This window comes from Mycteria americana, chromosome 2, assembly GCF_035582795.1.
Source record: "Mycteria americana isolate JAX WOST 10 ecotype Jacksonville Zoo and Gardens chromosome 2, USCA_MyAme_1.0, whole genome shotgun sequence".
Taxonomy (NCBI): Eukaryota; Metazoa; Chordata; class Aves; order Ciconiiformes; family Ciconiidae; genus Mycteria; species Mycteria americana.
In genome coordinates, this window is record NC_134366.1 from 125,705,634 (window position 1) to 125,726,924 (window position 21,291).

A 21,291-nucleotide genomic window follows, 5' to 3' on the forward strand; every position below is an offset into this window, starting at 1 on the left:
TAACATAGATTGATGATTCACAGAGGGCTGTACCTTAGAGGATACATAGAAACAAAGGTGCTTTCCTAGGATTCTGCTGAGGAAAAGATTAATTTGACATATAAATCTATTACATAACTTAAACGCACCACATTATCACCACTAACAGCAAAAACAGCAACAACAACTTTTACTCCCTGAAGTTTTCTCTGGTACTGCACAGTAATTATCTGACCTATCTCTAAGGTCACTGTATACCATGGTTGTATTTCAAGTTGTTTGAGACTACTATAATTATAAAATGTATTATGGCTGCATAGTCTTTTTTAGTAGGAACTCCCAGAAAAATAAAATCCAAGTGCATGTATGGCCTCAATATTTATAAAACCAACAAAATACCTTGGAGTCATGCTATTTTAATCCCAAATATCTGCCAGTGGATAGAGAGAAAGCTCTAGTTTTAACTGTGTCTTGTAGTCCTGAAAAGTTTTCTTTTTCCCCTTATCAAGGCTGCAGAATGCACACAGCAGTAGATATGCTTGACGTTATCTGTAGGAGGATAAAAGCCCACACAGCAGCTACTCTGTGCTGGACAATTTTGAAGCTGTTGGGAACTGTTTCTGTCCTTTCAAAGTATTACCACATGCACATCAGGGGCTGTAGTACTTTCTGGCCTAATTTAATCACTGTAACATGAAAGATAATCTTTCAGACTACCACATCGCTTAGGATTTGGGTCTGGTACCCTCTGGTTTTGAACATCAGTGCTCCAAAACACCACCACTTACAAAAACTGAGCCCAAATATAAAGAAAGAAATAGAGCTGTTTATCATAAATTCAAAAACTAAAAAAGTGCAGAAAAGAAAAAAGAGGCAAGAATGACATAGCTCAATATTAAGCTGAATGCTGTTCAAGATTTTGCCAGTGGAAGAGAGAATTTTTCTGTTTCTAAGACCCATATAACAGGGAAAGTATTGTTAAATAGTTTCAGGAGGTAGCATTAAGGTACCTTATGATTTGCCATCATTTCCTCATCTTCCCCAATAAACAGAAATCTGGAGTTACAGAAAATAAGACATTCATTGAAGAAAAAATGAAGCTATATTAGCTAACAAGTGCTGAATAATATGTGTTGAAACCCAGTGTAGAAAATGCATTGTATTTTACTGTGCATAAAGCTTTTAACTAGTGGAGTGGCATTTAAAAAAACCATATTAATAAACAAGGTTCCTGTCAAGGAATGAGTATAATCACAGTCTTTAACATTTTTTATGTAGCCAGCTGAACGGTGGCTAGCATTCAGATGCCTGCGTGGTGGATGACTTAGAAATGATGTAGATGTTTCTTCTAGGCAGTAAGCTGCACTCAGGTTCTTTTTAAGTTTCTTTGTTGAAGGAAACACAGAGGTTGTCGTTGACTCACTGCCACAGTAGTTAATTAGCTAACATCCATTCAAAATGCTGAAGCTGTCAATATAATGCTTAATTTGGATGAAAACAACCGAAAGAAGCTTTATGTTCTCCAAAGCTTTCCCACCACGTCAGTTAGTTTAATAAAAGCTACAAAGCTTCTCTCTTTCGTACTATTTGACCATCACGACTGCAGCAAAACTACTACAGTGGGTAAGGACAGTTAAGTATATGAACTCACCAAATGATTAGGAAATATACATATTATTAACATTGGCACGCTGGAGACATTTAATATCTGTAGATGTGAAGCAGAAAGCTAAAAGTAGCTTTTAACATTTCAAACATTTGGAACAACGGTATCTGAGTTTAATGTTAACACCTATTTATGCTGCCATTCACACGTTTCAGGGTGGGACAACTCCCACACGTTGTGGAAAAAGGTGACTGTGGGTGTTAAAAACAGAGAGATGCCTCCTAATTAGAGGTATTCAGGTATATATCTTGCTGTGAATAGGCTAACTTTTCTTGAGGAAAAAATAGAGCCATTATACATATATTGGGGGTGATATAGAATAATAAATGTTTAAGAACAAGGCTGTGGATTACTTCACTGAAAACTGCATTTAATCAAGATGTTTCAACAGCTGAATTTGTCACAAAGAGACCACTTCTCCAACATTATCTTTTCATGTACCATTTGTTATCAGGCTAATTTCTGATGATTTTGTCAGGAAATGCATTTTCCTTTAGGCAACATCTCCCAGCAGTGGTCAGCACATATCAAATCAGAGCTGGAAAATACAGACAGTTTATGTAAAATTAAGAGCTATAGTGTAAGAGCTATTTTGTATGTATTATACCAAGGTTGGGATTGTAACAGACACTATATTAAAATGTATAATTATTTTATTGCTAAATCTCCATTCTAAGCAGAAAAAGAGAAGACAAAATTATTTTAATTTATTCTAAACATGCAGTATTTTTTCCACTTGATAAACTGTGCCCATAAAATTAATGGAGATTCATCTCACCCCTAAAATTCTCCTTTAAAGTCTGGAATTACATATGCTGTCACAAACTTTAAGCCAAATTAAGAAGCTGAAGGTTTTTGGTTCAGAAAAGAGATTTTAATCAGAACTATGTAAAAGATTAGTCAATAAAATGATAAACAGAATACTTAAAAATATTACGCAACCATATAACATTATTCTTATTACACATGATATATTATTCCCACTGTGCATTGTAATCGCTGTGTTACAAAATAATGTGTAAACAATTAAGAACTTAGATAGATTCAAATTAAAATGATCAAAGCCCACATTAATATTTCCCCCAAAGAGTTTGGATTTGTTTTGACAACAAGGCATTCTAAGTTTTTTTATCAGCAGTATCTTTTTGGTGCATTTGCAATGGGAAAGCTCTTGCCCAGGATTTGTCTACTGATGCAACACATATGTTTGGGAAAGACAGCAAAGGAGAAAATCAATTCACCGTTCATCCTGTCCCCAGAATTTCAGCTGATGATCGGCAGAGCTAGCTAGCAGGCACACACTGGAAGAGATTTAACCTGTGACACCACTGCTATTTCAGACCTCAGCCTTCCCCACAAAAGTTGAACAAGTAAATTTATGTCAATTTTACTGTCAAAAAGAAGACTTGGATTTTTTAACATATGCTAACAGGATCATATTATTAAATATACATATAGCTATTAATAGGTGAGTTCTCAAAATAGCAAGGATATCTTGAATACAGCTCATGGAATTATAGCTGGCACAGTTTTTTCCCCTGTGCAGTATAATGTTCCAACTGGGCTAGGCTTGCTCATGTACACACTGTATATATATATATCTATCTCTCCAAATTATAACGATGTATTTGCATTCCAGGAGTATTATTTGAACTATAAAGTATTATTCAAGGTGAAGAAGAACATCATATAGCCCATATTGAAATATATAGCTAATAGTAGGATGCATATCTCCCTCCTTTTCCTTCTGAACTTCACATTTACAGTGGGAGTAAAACACGTACATGGGCACTTAGTGCAGATGTGCTGTAAATCAAGACCATGATTTACTGTATCTCTGGGGAAGGAACTGTTTCTAGTTTTATGTTTGAATAAGTGAAGGGGTCCTCGTGCCACCCATGAATGCTACTTTTATATTAATAAATGCCCTTTTCTTCTAGCTCTGCCTCATGAGAGTTTTAGAAATGGATCGGAGTTCAGACCCAAACCCTGTCACCTCACAATACTGAACACTAAACAGATATTTACGGCCAATGCAGAATACGTGTCACTGGTGTCTGGTGTGGCTGGCACGTAGCACTAAGTCATCTATATCAGCACTTGGTGGTTACCCAGAAATTTGGTTGCTATGTGTTGATACTGAAATTCACATATTTCCAGCTGTCTGCTTTGAGTAAATCTTTTTTTCTGACTTCCCTTGGTGGATTCCCATCTCCTGCACAGGGAGCTATTGCTGCCTTTGGTAGAGAAGACATATTAGAGGCATAGCTAGGAGAAGAAACATGAATAAAAGGAAGCTTTTTGTGTTGATTTCAGCTCTTTGGGTCAGTGATAGATGATGCAAGAAAAGGCAGCTCCAAACTATCACAGCAGCTAAAGGAGTTGTAAATATTTTCACACCAGTCCGTCTTTCAGCTGCAAAGGAAGAGCTGCTTGGGCTTAAAAAAGAATGAAAACTGAAGTATGCTTAAGAAGGTTCAGCAAATCTTAGTTGAAGGAAAACTGCAAAAGTAGGACAGAAAGCTGTAGAGGTATTATCAAAAAGTGACGCTGTCGTGGTTGCACACTGACTTCTTTTTGATGAAGTAAAAACTTGGTTGATTCTGATGTCTGTGAAATAGTCAAACTCTCAGATTCGGTGTAAAAACAAGTGGAAATATTCCTGAATTCCTGCTTCTTTGAAGCAAATACGTGAGTTCTGATTTGAAGCTAAACACATACAGACGTTTTCATACAATGTACATACTGACTGCTGTTAGCAGTAGTGGTGACTCATGTACTGGCCCCTGTGGGAAGGCCATCGCATAGTTTTGTTAGGGGAGAAAACACAGGCCATATCTATGTTTGTGACAATTCCCAGCTGGCTTCCCTGCTAGTGACAGAACTAATTAGCATAAATAGTTTTTTAGCTCTTTAATGCCTCCAACAGTATATTGCAATGAGAATACATTTCCAGAAAATCATACAATTTGTTATAACATTTTTATGTTTTATATGTGATTTATTACTACTTATTATTTATTATGCCTTCTTGTATTGTGAATATATTTGCACTGAAAAACTCTTTAGGGAAGGGTTGCCTCAAAGTGGAAAATGAAGTAACTGTGAAGTGACTGTTTCCAGCACCAAATATACCTATTATGTAGTCAGACTACATCTATTGCATTTCAATGTATAGCTCTGTGATTTGGCTTACTTCATAACCAGTTTCTAACTACGGAATTGACATGTTCAATGGCAGGGCTGTCTGCCAGCTGTGATGTACCATAAGGTAAAGGTGTTCAGATTAAAAGTTTTCACCTGAAATCTTTGTGTGTGCAACGAAGGTACTTGTCAAATCAGACTTACTTGCCTGAGCAGAGTGAATAGGTATAGTTAAATGGTTGCAAATGCCTGATGGAGAGGTGGTCAAGCAAGTGCAAAACTATGGACTATTTCTCAGAATGTGACCGTGTATATGTAGCCCATATAAGTGTGTATGAACACCCTTCATCATAGGAAGGACGATAAGTATGGCTTACTAAACCTTCAGCTGTATGACAGACCTGATTTATCATCTCCATCACAGGACACTTGGTGATACCTTCACTTATGCAGCCACCTTTTCTGGTGCTGGAAAAGTACAGAGTGTTATGCTCTACGTGCTCTTTGACTGGTGATAATGAAAGTGTGTACTGTGCTATCTATTCATAACAAACACTTAAAGGTGGAATCACATATACATTGGTACCCCTTTGCAGCCAGAAGTTCCAGATCGGTATCTCTGTTTAAATGAAGGAAAAAGAAATTCTTCCTAGGAAAGTTAAGAGTTCAGCGGTGGAAAGGCCAAGAAAACAGAGAAATCTGCTCTTTAACTCTCCTTGTCCATTATGCAACAGACATTAAAAGGTATGGATTTATTTCTCTGAAAAATCTGACAGTTAAAAAGGACAATGTCAAGGCATTTGATATATATGGACAGGTTCACTAGTGTTCTCTTGTCGCTTTCTGCTGCTCTAGTAATGCAAAACAGCCATAAACCCAGCCAGATTTATGGCTGCTTTGTTTGCTAGAGCAATGAAAAAGCGGCCAGGGTGTCCCAGTGAAAATGGCCCATATGCCGCAGCCTAGATTCTCAACAATAGGAACCTAAATCCACATTTAGGTGATTAAATAAGTGGCCTGCTTTTCTGAAGTGCTGAGCCTACTTATGTCCCACTGAGCCATTGAAGAAGAAACCTGAGTCTCTTCTTTTCTGATGTGCGCGAATCTACCTGCAGCGGCTGTGGAGTCGGGCTGCACCTGGGGAGTGAGCCACCCAGGGTGACTGTTTTGAAGACGGCGCTTGTAGATGGCAGAATGCCTTTGCATCTGGTATATGATGTGAAGAGCAAGGGATGCCCTGTAGTGTTTGGCAAAGAGCTGGATGAGGCGTACCCCTACATCCAGGGGTGTGTGGAGAAAAGCCAGTTAGGTGACATGCACTCGGCACTTGAGACATGATAGTCCTGATTCATTGCTCAGCAGCCTGGAAAAACAGAATGTGCCTGTGTGAGCCTAAAAATGGATTTACAAGAGTAATTAATCCTAATGGGAAACGCACATGTTGTTAACAGCAAATTGTCACTCCTTGAAAGTTGGACAGGAAAATACAACACTACATCAACATGCCTTTGCTTCTACTGGGCATGTTTTCCAGCTATGCTCCTCATTGTGTTGATTTCTGCGAGGCTAACAAGGATTTCTTTTGATCTGAGAGAAAGCATGAAAGCTACACCTTACTTAACAGAAAAAGAAAGAAATGGACATTGCAAATGCAGAGAAAAGCAAAGATAGATTGGATTTTGGACCTCTTCCAAATTTGAAAGCCAACCTTTAGGCAGGGCATGTAGAAGGGATAAAAACAAAGTAAAAACAAAACAAAAGCAAAAACATGGCAGTGGTGCTCCTTTAAACTGATTAATTATTTTTAAACCCTTTACTTTGGGAGTGGAATGCATTGTGGTATTAGCCTTTGGGACCAAAGAGAAAGTTGGAGGCAGAGCTGGTTCTGAAATAGTGTTCTTACAGCCAAAACAGAAAGGTTCGTTGCGATATGAACTTCTTGCACTATTGAACTTTTCCTCCTACGCATTAAAGGACCAGATTTGTAACTTGTTCAGGTTGGTACAGAATGACAGACTTCAGCTGAGTGCAGTTTATTTATGTCAGCTGAAGATATGATTTTCTCTGCTAAATTTTCCGGTTTGTATCAGTGACAATGGGCCAATGATCCAAGCATTCTAGAATTTAAGAAATGTTGTCTGCATAGGGACCTTAATTTTGTAGCCAGTCTTCTGCTATAAGCAGAAGGCAGAAGATGTTAATTTAAATATTTCATTTTCTATGGATTTCTGAGGGAAAGCAGAATTTTTTTGTTCCTTTCCATTTAAAACTCCTTTGTAATTTTCAACATCATAGAATAATTTTTAACTGAAAACGGGTTGTGACCTCTTGATTTGCCAAAATGAACAGTAAGTAAGGAGGAAAACATAAGCACAAAACACTATAGGTGGAAACTCTAGATTTCAAGTATTTCCTTTAGCTATGATTGTTCAAATAAGTCAAATGTCAATGTTTAATCTCACTACTATAATCTGACAGACTGTAACTTAAAAACTGAGTTTATCACACTATACTCTGTCACTGAAGCAAAATCTAGTATGTTTGTTCTAATTCAGGAGGTTAAGATAAGGGCCACAGTGATTGTTGAAACAAATGCATTACAAAATTGAAATGATTGTCCACTGAAAATTTCCTGGAGCAATTTTTATGCTTAGCTGAGAAATCTCAAAAAGAAATGAACAGAAACTTCAACTTGTAAGTGGAGAAGAGCACAGTCAATCTTAAATTGAACAGATCTTAAAAAAAACAACCAAAAAAATCCTAAACCAGCGTCCCCACCCCAAACAAACCCTTCACCCAGTCTCTTCTTTCACATGCTTTGAAACGTAGTGTTCATCAGTAGCTAAGTCTCAAATGCTTCCCTTTAAAATATCTGGTCTGGGAAGCATGGATCTAAAATATTTTATCAGCTTCTGTTAGAGCCAAGAATCCCATTAGTACCTTTGCTTCTAAGATGGAGTGATATCAGAGTTGAGGGGCAGGGGAGGCAAATGTGCTGCTGTTCCACATGCACTCAGTCCCCTTACAGAGCATCCTCCGGGGGATTTTTCCATACAGTGCCTAACCTTAAGCCAGCCTTTCCAAAGGCTTTCATCTGTAGCAGAATGGGTATCATAAAATGTGTGTTCACCCTCAGGAGACGTGGCAAAGGTTACTAGGCATTATTGACCTGCAGTGTAATAATGTCCCTCAAGACCAACCTTTAAAGCTTTCAGTTCTGAGTAAGTAAGACTAGCTGGATCTTTTCTGTGTCTCCGGGAATATTATAACTTTCCATAAAGCTATGTATAAAGAAAACTGAAAAAGGGCAAGAGGAAATTGCCACCTTCTCTGAGACAGGCCTGCAAGGCACGCATGTACTTGGCTTACATAAATCTCTCCTCTTTGTTAACCTGGTTGGTCAGACTGGTATTGCCAACATCAATACGATTTTGACAATAGTAGGAGGAACAATCTGGCTGTATAATATCTTCATCCTTTCATTTCAATAAATAGAATGAGGATTAACATACAGCTTTACTGGATCCATAGATGGTGTACATTGGCTAGCTACTTTGAATTTGATGGAGCTAAAAAGCTTTACATTAGTTGAGAATCTGGCCCCTAGTTTAGATTACAGGAAAAATTTCCTGCATTACTAAAGGCTTTTTTTAAATAAGAATGTCCATTATTTTGCAAAATTAGGGAAATATAAAATTTTCATAAAGTGCAGCAGATTACAAGACCTATCTTGTTTTCTACGGAGGTATATTTTTCAGGCCAGAGCTGCCTGATAAGTGGTCTAATGGCCTTCATCTCAGTTTAAGAGACAGACAAGCAGGGTTTTAATTTTAAAATGAGACAAGGCTTGTAGCAGAATTTTTCAAGAACATCTAAAGCCATTTAGAATCACAACTGTTGGAAATATTCCATTTTGAATAGCCTGGTGTTGTGATTTCACAGAAATGGATCAGGGTATATATGACAGAGAAGGGCTACTGGGAAGGGCAAATTTATTCTAGTACTTTCTTCCTACAATGTCAGTGGAGTTTATTTATTTATAAAGCAGAAACTGGATGCCTCTTCATACTCTTGTGTCTTTCAGTGATATTGACACTTACAGCAACATGTCCTGGAGTTGCATCTCACATCAACCATCAACTGCATTACCAGTTAGTGCACCAACTCAGAACTTTAATCATAAAAACAAAATCCTTTAGGTATTTTATACCTAGAATATTTTACAGAATATGCTTTAGGTGTCCTTGACATAGCTGGAAATTATATCTACAGCAACTTAAGAAAGACCTGTCTACTTTTTGTTTTTCCGTGTCAACGTTTCAAAAAATCTGGTGAAAAATGATCCCCAGAAAACCAGAATAAGATTCAAACAAGAGAATAATATTAAGCCCAGTAGTGCCTGTCAATGTCTTTTCCAAATTTGATCAGAAATACTTGACCTTGCAGAGAATTCAAAGTTCTACACAGAACAAGAAGAGAAGGGTATTTCATAGAGAACACTTGAGTACAGTTCTATCTCATTAAAACTTCACCTTATGCTTCAGCACATTTTAACTATCAGAAATGCCAGGAAATAAATCTGTGCCTTGAACTATGTGATATATGGGAAAGAGCTTGGTAATTTCCATCAGGTTCCTAATAGACAAATATCCGTATCATGAAACTGCTACCTATTAGACAATCCAAGGAATGAAAAATGAATGGAAGCAGATTCCCTTAAAATTTTCCCTCAGAAGACTGGCTGTAGTAAAGAGCTCCTGTAAGGATATCTTCTGTAAGACCTAGTGGAGAGCAGTACTGTATGGCACTGATGGCTCAGTGACACACGGTACTTGAAAATCATAGTTTAGGAATCACGGTTTCACACTCAGATATTACTTTAGCAAACTGCATTTTTCTCCTTTTCCATTTCTTTCTAAATATTTAGTATTTTTTTTTAGCCCATGCATTATTTAAGTAAATAGTGTAAAGGAATTTTTTACGGTCGTTAAACTGTTCAAATCTGTATTGCTAACATGTTTCTTCTTCCACTGGTCTGATGCTATAAATTCCAGTCATAACAAATACTTCTTCATTCAAAACTAAACCTCTTTCTTTCTAAATTATTTAGATGAGTTGATTTTTTTGGGAGGAAGAAACCAAAACCTTTCCATAACTGCAAATCCGGAGCACTAATAATACATCTTCTCTCCTTTAGACCGTCAGCTTCTAGGTGAGGTGTTTTAATTTGGCAACATGAGAAAGGTAGAGGTATTATGACGTGATGACATCTGGTCATAGTTCCTTTTAACCTGAGAGTCTCTGGTCTGGCGAGTCTCCAGTTTTGAAATGAAAGATAGCAAAAGAACCCAACAAACAAAACCATCACCACTACCAAAAGCAAATGGGAAAGATATTGAAACTAACAAGTGCAATAAACGTTTGCATTGGAAATCAGTTAGCACTGAGTACCACTAAACAGGTAATTTTCAGCAGGCTAGCAGCTAGATTACCTACCTAAGTGAATATAGGTTATAAAGCCAGAAAGCCTTGTTATGTCAATTTTCTTGCTGGCAATGCAATCATGTTGAATACCTTTCTCCCCTAAGATCGTTAACACTGTTAGGGAAAGAGCCTTTTTCTTATTACCAAAACCCAGCATCCAAGGCTAATGCTTCAATAACACTAAAAACTCTCCTTACTTTCTGGACATATTGATGTTTCTGTCATTGCAAGGGGAGTGATTTTATCAGCGGAGTTAGAGATGGCCCAACATTCTCTTGTGAACAAACTTTCTTATTATGGTTAAGCAAAGTCCAGGTCTGTTCAGAAATCAGTCCATTAGCTGCAAAGTTGTGAAAGGGAAAAAATTGCAATAGGAACTGACAGCTGCCTTTTAAGATAGAAATTGGGGAACACTCCTGAATGTAATTGGTAAAGAAACAGCAGTCTGAAGTCTCAGTTCCTTGAGAACTGTTCAGCAACAGAGCAAGACTTGTAGAGTGCTTTTTCTTGCCTTTTGGTGACTGGAAACATGGCCTAGCCACTGCACATGGTCACTAAAACGCTCACAGCTAGTTTGCCATCAATGCACAAGTGTGTCCTGCTCTTTACTGCTGCTGCTTAACTTTTTTTTTAACTTTGAGAATGATGCTAGGATGCCCTCCAGCCCAGCTCCCAAACCTATATACTAGCACTCGCTGCAAAGCTAAAAACATGGCTCCTGCCACTTCTCCAGTTAGGTCCATTGGTCAGGAGGTGGCTAATATAAAGTACCAAGATATTCCTTGGACTCACATTACTCCCTGCAGGTGCATGAGTTATTTCCAAAAGATTTCCTTATCTTAGACAGTATACTGAAAATTATCTGGCCTTGCAGGTCCAGTGTAAACCCCAAGCACTCTTCTGTGGAAACCGCCTCTCTGTTTGGCTAAGGCAGTTAAGCAACTACCCTGTTGCATGTCATGGAGATGTCAAATTATTGTCCACATAAAAACTGGTTGGCCCAAACCAGACTCCTCACATCCCACCCCACAAACTCACACTCAAAAAAAGTGTTAGGAGGTGAGGAATACAAGTCTGAATCCCCTTGTGTTATGGACAGTCCTGGCTCACAGGCATCAACGTGAAAGAAAACTAGTTTAGCCCTTTGGATTTGTATGTTTGACTGGCCGATTCCATCCCGAGGTGAGGGTATGAGCTTTTGAATCATACTTCTAAGGCACTTGATTCTCTCATATTATAGAGGGAGCACAGCTCATAGCTCTGGATTTTGGAAGATACTTAGGGGGATAGGTTCTTTAAAACAGGCATTGTGCTGTGTAACGTAGTTATATAAAAGTTTTTGGGTCAGGCCCTTGGGGAACTAAAGGCTTAGGCATCTTTGACTTTAGTTGTCAATCAAAGTCAGTAGGAAGCACAAGTAAGTCTGGAACAAATACCACTGTGGCACTTCGGTGCTAAACCCTCACACAGGTTCTGCTTTATCAGTACTGAAGCAAAACATAGTACGCTGTCTGTTAAAGACTTTTCCCCAAAAAGCTCAGAAGTTGGAGGAGTACTTTCTTCCTTCTTATAGCTGCATCTGGTTCAGTGTAAAATGCATGAGTGAGAGGCACACTTGTGGGAGATACATTCTGCAGGATGACACCTCTTTTTCAGTTTATCATTATGTGAATATACACAGCAAATGCATTTTGCTTCTACAGCATACCATTTTTAGAGTTTGACTTTTTGCCCGTTTCATCATATCCCTGCTATGAACGGACGGGGAAAATGTGTGCTCTCCAAAGAAGGGTGTGGTGATGTCTTTGACTTATGATTTCCAGGGACTATAGTTTGAGAAACCTTGGAATATGGAATATTCATACACCGTTCCTGTGGTGTCCCTAGGTAAAGCTTCTCTTTAATGTTTGATGATGCAATTTCCAAATAGCCTTTTAGTGGAAGACAGTTGGTGTTTGGATCTAATTTCATATAAAGAATAGGGGGTCAGAGTGCTTGTACTGGAGTTTGTTCCATGTCCACCCAAAGAAAATTAACCCCTTTTTTCCTGGCAAAGTTCTCTGCAGAGTCTCTGTATCTCGTCACAAGTATATATTGTAGATGATCTAGTCTCTTCCTTGGTGAAAGATAACATATAAATGCAGTATTTTTATTACAATCATAGCATGTATTTTTTAAAAGCATGGTACTAAGATACATAAGTGCAAAGTCATTATTACAACAGAAACATATATTTTTAACGACCCCTGAAGCCCATATAACAGCAATTACTGATGTAATTCACTACCATAATAAAGTACTTTATTTATCATAATAAATTATCTCAGAATTAGAAAATAAAATATTCCTTTAGCCACTGTCTGTCAGAGGGGGCAGATTTAAGCATTCTGCTTTATATGAGACATTTGAACAGACAAATCAGGCAATTTTGTATTAGGTAATTAAAGACCTTTTGAAAGCCAGCCACATTTGGAAAAAGAAAAGAAATATAATTCCCAATGGAGCTGAGAAACCAACTTCCTCTTTAGAAAAGAAAAAGAAGCCTAAAACATAAAGAAATGGGTTTTTTTTCTTTTTCCTTCTAGGTGAAGAAAAAACAAGTGTAGATCCCAGATTCTAAGGATTAAGTTCTAAAAAGCCCCTCAGACTGACCTCCAGTATTTTGGAAGAAAGCCCAGTGTGTAATGAGGGAGTAAGAGAAAGAGAAAGACAGAAAAAGCAACTTTTTTCTTTTTTTTTGTATGCTTGCGGTGCCTTCAGGGACTTTATCTGGGTATGCTGGGTAAACAACACAATGAAATTATACCGGTAGTCTCTCCCTTGCCACATGTTTAAATTATGCAACAAATGTTTGATTGGTGGCTTCTTTGTACTGAAAAATGCCAGATCACTTCATCCCTCTGGTAAAAGAGAACATTACTTAAAGGGAAGTGAGTTAGAAAATAAAACAACAGCACACAAAAATTTGGCAGCAAAATCATTGTGAGAGATTGAAGCATCCTCTCTAATATAAGCAGGCAACCCTGAGAATCGGAAGCAAAAGATTTCAGATAGCTTGGGAATTTGGCTGCTTCTGTGGCAGATAGAGTAAGCAGCTTCAGAAATGATTGTGTATTTCTGCTAATCACTTAGGCCATAAGATAACAGCTAAGTTGACATTTTGTGTGCAAGAAGTGAAACTGCTTACTCCTGTTCCCTATTTTCTGTCATTTTTGCAGAACAGTGACTGTCAGCAGTGCACCCTGAGTGCAATAACGTTACAGCACATTGGCAAAAAGACAACCTTGAGACTTATGTACCCCCAAATGCAAGTCCTGTCTGAAATTCTTTCATGTTTTAAAATGATAAATGTGACTATCTTCTCTGTGCATCATGAGGTAAGAATGCAAAGAGTGCAAAAAAATCCTGGTAGTCGAAGGTTACTTGGGCCTTCGTTTTTTAGAAATATGCCTAGTGCTTGCTCTTTAGCTGGCTTTCTTATCACACTTCAACATGTAGTTCCATCATTGCTGTTTAGTGGTAATTTCATGACTTGGTGTTAGAATTGGCTTTGGTATTAGAACTAATTTAAAACATTTCTCTCTGCTCTTCATCCACAGATGCACATTTCTGTTTACACCCAGATTATTGCAGCCCAACTTTGCTGAAAAAATTATTAATGAGACCACACTGTAATTTTCATTAATGATATCCTTGTTAAAAACAGCTCCTTTTTTGGGGAGATAGAAGTAGTGTTATAACTAAAGATGTGAAGAACCATTAATCCAGAGATCAGATAAAAGTTTGCTCTTCACCAGGTGATGTAAAAACTCACTCCCCTAGATACGGCATAATATTGTTCCAGACCTTGGTCTTAGACATTCAGAAAAGGACTTCTTTCTTCCTGTACCCCCTTCCTTTTTCTTTACTAACAAATGCAGCAAGACTGAGATGATCTGCTCAGGGCTTGAAGGTACTATCACTCACAGTCTGTAATGTTTCCTTCTGAAATTATGCTTTTTCTAAAGTTACAATTAGATTTAATGCACTGAATCTATCACAAATATCTCTTTGCTCTAGATAAAGAAGCAAAATGTTGAAAATTGCCTGCCCAACCTGTATTTCGCATTTCTGCCTGCACATAAATAGATGCTTACAGTTATCACCTTGAGTAATTTTACAGGCAAATGTGTGATTTTAATGCTGAAGAGAGGCTGCATATGATCTTCAGCCACCCAATTTACCTGTCTCAGTGGTGAACATCCATAGCCTCTTTGGAAGAAGCACACCTAAAATAGGAACAGGTTTGTGTGGAAATCCTGACAGTCCACCCTTTCCCTAGGGAAGTTATAGAGATTTTGCCAAGGGGTGGGGGAAAGATTCTCTTGAAATCTTTCTAAATGCTTCTATCAATGATACGGGAAGTGTCAAATCACATAAGGAGTAAATATGGAAAGTATATTCAGTTCAAGCATTTTGGGAAGCAGAGAAAGAAAATAGCTAGAGACATGAGAAATAAGCTATATGGTGATAAAGGAGAGTTGAGGTGGATGTTTCCATAGGAACCAAGAGAAAAGAGATTTGTCTATGTTCAGAATCACTTGCATGACATTTAGAAAGGGGTCAGCAAGTTTCTTGGTACAATTCTTCCTTTTCCTTGCGCTCTTGAAAATTCTTTAGATATTTAGAAAGTAAAAAGAGTTTGGAAGGTGGACAGGACTCAAGACCAAGGTAACTGCAAAGTTAATGCTGCCTAATTTACATGAGGTCTTCTATGATATCAAGCATCTTTAAGTGCTAATAAATGCATGTGTGTATAAGGAACTGATGAGTACTAACATGTGTCGTCTTTGGATTGTTGGGTCTGTGTGATATGGAACCTAACACTTTTCTCCTTCTGCAGAATGGTGAGAAAGCAAGTAAATCTCACCAAACCAGAAATGGCCAGAGGAAGTATTACTATTTTTATGTCCGTAGATGTACCAACTAAAAGCTTTTTTTCCTGTAAGGGAATACTCTGACACATGTCCAGGCAGAAAAATGTGATTTGTTTAGAGAACAGAACCAAAAAGCTTCCAAAGCCCAGATATTCCAGGAGAAGGAAACATGTGAGATGCTTCATACTGAAAGAGATCTGGGTCTGAAAGCAGGCAAACAGCTAGGTAGGAGTTAGCAATGCATTGCAGTGGCGATAAAAGGCAATGTGAACTTGTGTCGTAAACCAATGGAACAATCATTCTGCACAGCAGCATCGTTATTGTACCTCTCTGGTCAGATCACACCTGGACTATTGCCTTCAGTTCTACCACCTACAGCAAGGTACCAATAAATAGAGGGTTACAACGGTGGACGGAAGGAGCTAAAGATGAGGAACACTTAAAAGGTCCCTACTGTTTTACGTAGCCAAGCAGCAAATATGGAAATGGATGACCTGATATACGACAAATATAATTATGAAACAGGGTGAGGAAATGATCCAAACTTAGAATGACATTATGGTTAAATAAATATAGGCTGCATATAAAAACAGTGTATTTTTTTAATGGAAGTGTTTTCCCTATGGGAATGCCATCATTTTTACAGCAAGCTTGGGGAAAACACTGGAAAGCATAAGTCAGAGAGCAATCATGCACTAGTAGTTACAAGAATGCATTTAGCATGTCTTTCTCAGTATCATTATTATTATTCTATGAATCATATTCAGTTAAAAATAAGAGGGAGGCAATAATGAGTTGCAGGGAAGAGGGAAGGATGTAGTTATATGGTCCTCATCAGGTTTGTAAATGATTGCAAGAGTTAATTTCTTTGTAATCAGGAATAAAAGGAAAAATATGGAATGCAAAGTGTGAGGTAAAGGTCATTGGGAAGTAGGCCTGAGTGCTCAGAGTTCTGCCATGAAATCACAGGAGCTTTATCAGGTGATATTGAATGGGACATCTCTTCAAGGAAATGCATTTTCCAGAAGTCTGGACTTATTTTGCCTACAGCTTAAATATCTGTAGACCCTAGAGACGAGGTTTCTAGTAGTGCTGCTTTCTTAAGGCCACACATCAAAGAAAAGTTTTGCCTTGAGTTAACATTAAACGTTAGCGAGAAGAAATACATGAGGCAGCCAGACCGTCTGGTTTGGAGTCCCTCCAGACCAGCGGTGGCACGAACATGGCCGAGCAGAAGGCAGCTGAGAGCTTGGATTTATCGGGGGAGTTTGTTACTGTTTTCACTTCCGTATAAAACAGCAGCTGCTAGCGTTGTTAAAATGGGTTTCAAATTGATTCTTGACAATCTCAGATATAGTCTCAGGGCCCTTATTCCTTCATGATCATGGAGATCATTGTGTTCTGGCAACCCATACTAGGACCTTGAAAATGACACACTACAGTGTGTCAGAAAGTCAGTCATGTAAAAAGTGAAGAAATAAGCTAGTAAAGAAAATACATGTTATCCTTACTGGCTTTGCCAGTTGGTTTACATGAGAATGATAGAGTTATGTTTCCTTTACTGGCACTGTAGTTCTTTCTTTAGTTTTCTATAAGCCTGTTGTGGAAGACGGAATTTAAATGTCATGGATCATTGCCAACAGAAAAAAGAAACTTTTCTCGGGTGGGGGCAGAGAATGTCAATAGCTTGTTTGAGCCTCAGATTCATTTTGCAGACACGCAACTCAATTCAAGGAGATTTGGTGGGATGAGATAAACAAGTGTTGACAAAACGTAGAAAAGAAACAGACTTTCACATACTTATGGAAGGTAGGTAAGCTGCTTCTCTGAAAGGGAGCACTTTAAAGGCTGATCTCATGCCAGGCTTAAGCTGCAGATTGCTATGTAGCTTGTCTGTGTTTCATTCCTTTCCTTGGGTTAGACATGGTTTCTCATCCTTCCCAAATGAAAGGCGGGAGGGCAGAAAAAGGAGGGGAGGGAACGACCTCTTTTTCTCCAATTTTGATGGTATCAAAAGAGATGATCTGAGTGTAGCACCATCACTGATTTATGTGAAAGCTATCCATACACAAATCAAGACAGTCTGAAAATATATCTAAAGGAAAGCCCTTGATTTTAATGCTGCACGTTAAGTGGAAAATTCAGCTCTCAAACATTTTTTAGAGTACAGTTCTCTTTTCCTTTTCTGCCAAGACATCCATACAAAGTTCTGTGCTTCTAGGCTAAAAAAGAGTGCTTTACTAAAAGAAACTGAAGGATGAAGCTCTCTGAGCTATTTTACTCCCTGATTTGGTAAATAGATTTTAATGGGATAATTTACATTATTAAAACTAATCATACTATTAAAGTCTTTGTCTGAAATAGGGTCCTATGCATTACTGAGATCATCTTTTCCTGAACAGGAAACAAGATTAGGGCTTTGTAGACAGAATTATCAGTTCTGATTGGGTGGATTTGATGTAATATTTCTTTCTCATTTTGAATTTGCTTAGTTTAAAGTTAGATTCTCTTCTTGGATTTGTCATGTTTCGCAAATTTTTCTGCATACTTACTACAGAATCTGTACACAGGTACTAGTGCAGACTATTAGTTAACCTTCATTTTGAAATAACTTTTCCCACATAGATTAAGTCAGGTTTTGACCAGTGTGACTGCAGAATAACTCAGTTCAGCTCAGTGGTTTGTAAACCACTAATCTAGTGGGTTTGTATTAATGTGAATGACAGTGGGATTTGTCTTCCCAAGTGGGATAACAACTAGGGAAGGTTGCTCCGTCTGTGTAGGTTTTCTGCTTTTATCAAGGCCAGTATGACACTGGTAATGCATAGGTTGAATGAAGGGAAACCTGTCAGGGAATAGAAAAAAGGATAGGAGTAACTTTTAATACATACATCTTGTGCACAGTTTCTCATTGTATAGATTTTTTATCCCTAATTAAGCCCAAATATTTAAAAAACTAAGGACAAGATCTATTGGTAGACTAATATGAAAAACTCTACCTAAACTGTGAAGTATCTATGGCAAGTAAACATGAAAATTAAGTGATTGAATGAAGAGATAGTTTCTTATATATGTTCAAAGTCCTTTGTGTACACAGATGTCCATTTGCATGTGCCGCTTGCTATAGGAAATATGTTAAGTGTATCTGTGAGAATCTGTATACAACTCAGCTTCTTCAAAATGAAACTCTGTATGTCTAGCTATTGTATTTCCCAAAGGATCAACTGTTAGGGTTTCTTAAATCCTCTTTGGAGTAGCAACATAATTTAATCCAAACACTAATTCTCATGAATGGTTCTCACTATATGTTATGGTGTATTAAAACTGTTTTAGCCTCTGTGTGGGAAATAATAATATCCTGGGCCCTATTTCTATGTAAATTTTTCCATATGTTTTTGGCTCGAGCAAAATAAAATGGAGAGAGGAAAAAAAATGGTGCAAGGCTTAACCTTCTGTCTGTGATTAACAGCCTCCAGGGACTTTACATTGTCTGATTAAAACAGTACAAAAATGCTGACTGTACTATATATGCAATAAACAACTCCATGCTGACACAGTGCTAGAGAAGAAAGCTGAAACAATTGCAGTCATCATGTTAATAAAACCTTTAAATTAAATATGTCTGTAAGTTCTCATTTAAAGCTTTCTTAAGAAAATAAGTGAAAATGTAACTAAGCAAACAAGTATGATTCTTCTAGGAGTAGGCTGGACCAAACATAATTCAACATTGCAGATGGTCCATAACTGAAGCTGGGATGAAGGAAGGTGAAGTACTGCTCAGTGAACCCTAGGATACCCAGTGACTACCCTGGCTTTGGATCCCAGAGCCATCCATGCCCTTCAGCAAGCCTTGAACCAGGATTTTCTGGCATAAGGATCAAAAATATCAGGGTGAAATCCATAAACCAACTGTAGGGCAAAATAAATGTCATCAGGAAAAAGAATCAGGACCATGACATTCATAGGCAGAGTCTGCACATCATTGTCCTTATTCATTGGCCGGTAATGACAACTTCAAAAGATTATATTTCCATTTACTTTGACAACAAACACATTCAATCTATAGTTATTGAAGCTGGTTATTTCAATATCAATTTATTAACAGCATTAACAGGAATGCTTATTATTTTTAAATGTGAGATAATGTCTTTGTCACTAATTTTAGAACTAATTTTACTTGCTACTTGACATTAATATAAACGTGACAATGCCAATTTTCCACTATGTATTGCCATCATGTATTTTTATTTTCTCATGGGAACTGACAGAATATGATTCATAATGACAATATTAATATAATCCTATGAATAACAATAAGGATTTATAATAATATTAACATACATAACATCATCTGTATTGAATATGTCGACATTAATAACTTAGATTTTTTTCCCTACGTGGTATGCATTTTCATGTGTCTATAAATGTCTTCATTAATATACATTTATGATTACTATTAAGCTTATGCATAGTCTCTTTTATTATGCAAATAAGGGTTATAACATACACTCAAAGACAGTGACTCTCCATACATCACTTTTATCTTTAATAAGTCCTATAAAAAGCAAGTAGGTTAAAAACTCAGCCCCATTAATTAAAATTGGTTTGTGTTCTTGAACTAAAAATGTTCATAGTAAAGGATGTCTGTGGAGCTATTAATTACCTAGCTCTATTTATCTATATAAAATCTCTCACAAAAAACTATGCCAAAAAAGTATTTTTCAGAACTGAAAAAAAAATAATGAAAAGAAAGAAATTTACAGCTTGGAGTGAAAGTTTTATCTCTACACACATCCAGGTACAATTGGGAACCATAAGACAGTCACGAAGGTGGTTCTACATGATGCATAGTTGTTGGAGGGCATATGGTACATTTCATTCTTAACTGAGACTTTTTCTATCCTTTTAGTGCTTTATGTTAGAATCTTAACAAGATTTGTTAGTCCAGCTTGTTTTCTTTAAAGTATAGTTGCTAAAAAAAGCCAAGGAGGAAAACTAGTGTCACAGCCATCTGTGAAATGCTCCAGAGCAATAAATGTGTTGAATTGTGATGAGTTCTACACCAGTAATGATGAAGGTCTCTGGGGAAATCTTCTTATGCTGTTGATCTTCTACTGAACTGGACCATCAAACACATCACAATGTTACGTGGAAATAAAGCCTTTTTCCTCCATCTTCTTTAGTTGCGTTTAAGAAGAAAAGCTAATCCGAACAGATTAGTAAATAAGCTATCTCAAGATGAGGATGTGAGTGACATCTTTTAGCCCCAAACTGTTTCTAAATTATCTCTCTGTTCTTGTGAGAGTACAACTAGATTAAATAGTCCCTATTGTCCAGGTTGAGATACAAAGCTACCTGGAAGTGAAGGCTTTGATTCAAAAAGCTACTTCAGAACGTCTATAGGCAACTCATACGTTTGTATTGAAACTTCAACTTGGGAGCTTTCCTGAATGGGGATGTAAGCTAGTTGCTGAAATCCACATAGGTCAGTAATACAGTCACACTTAATGCAGAATTCCTGAGGCTCAATACCATACTTCTTTCTGTAGCCTGTGTCATCACTCATTAGCAGATATATCTTGTCATGTATGATTAAAAATGTATTAATTAAAACTACTGTGTCAAAAGGTTAACTATATGATTTATGCTGTTTGATTATGAGTGCCTTCAGATAAATGTTAGGCTGGATTCCTGTTTACACCAGAAGACATGTTCCCTTTTAACTCAGAATAATGAGTTTTACCAAGGGAAAAGAGGAAGGACAGGAAGGAAAGAATACTGCTTTTTCTCAGAAATGGCTTCAAGGACCCTTTTCAGGTAAGCTTGTGCTGGGGTGGGCAGAGGGAACCCTGGTCTGGGAATTGGCCTGGCAGTATTGTTGCATATAGGGTGCAAGGAGGAACCATGGAGAATGACTGCTGCTTCTGGAAGGGGCTTCCCAGCCCCCCGCTCCAGCGCTCCAGGCCACCGGATGACACAACCTATCTCTCCCCTTTGGTGGCAGCTGTCAGAGCCAAGTTCTATGGCCAAGTGACACAGCCAGGTTCTGGCAGGAGTAAAGTTGGGTGTGGGATCATTTCCCACTCCTCCTGGTCCACCTAC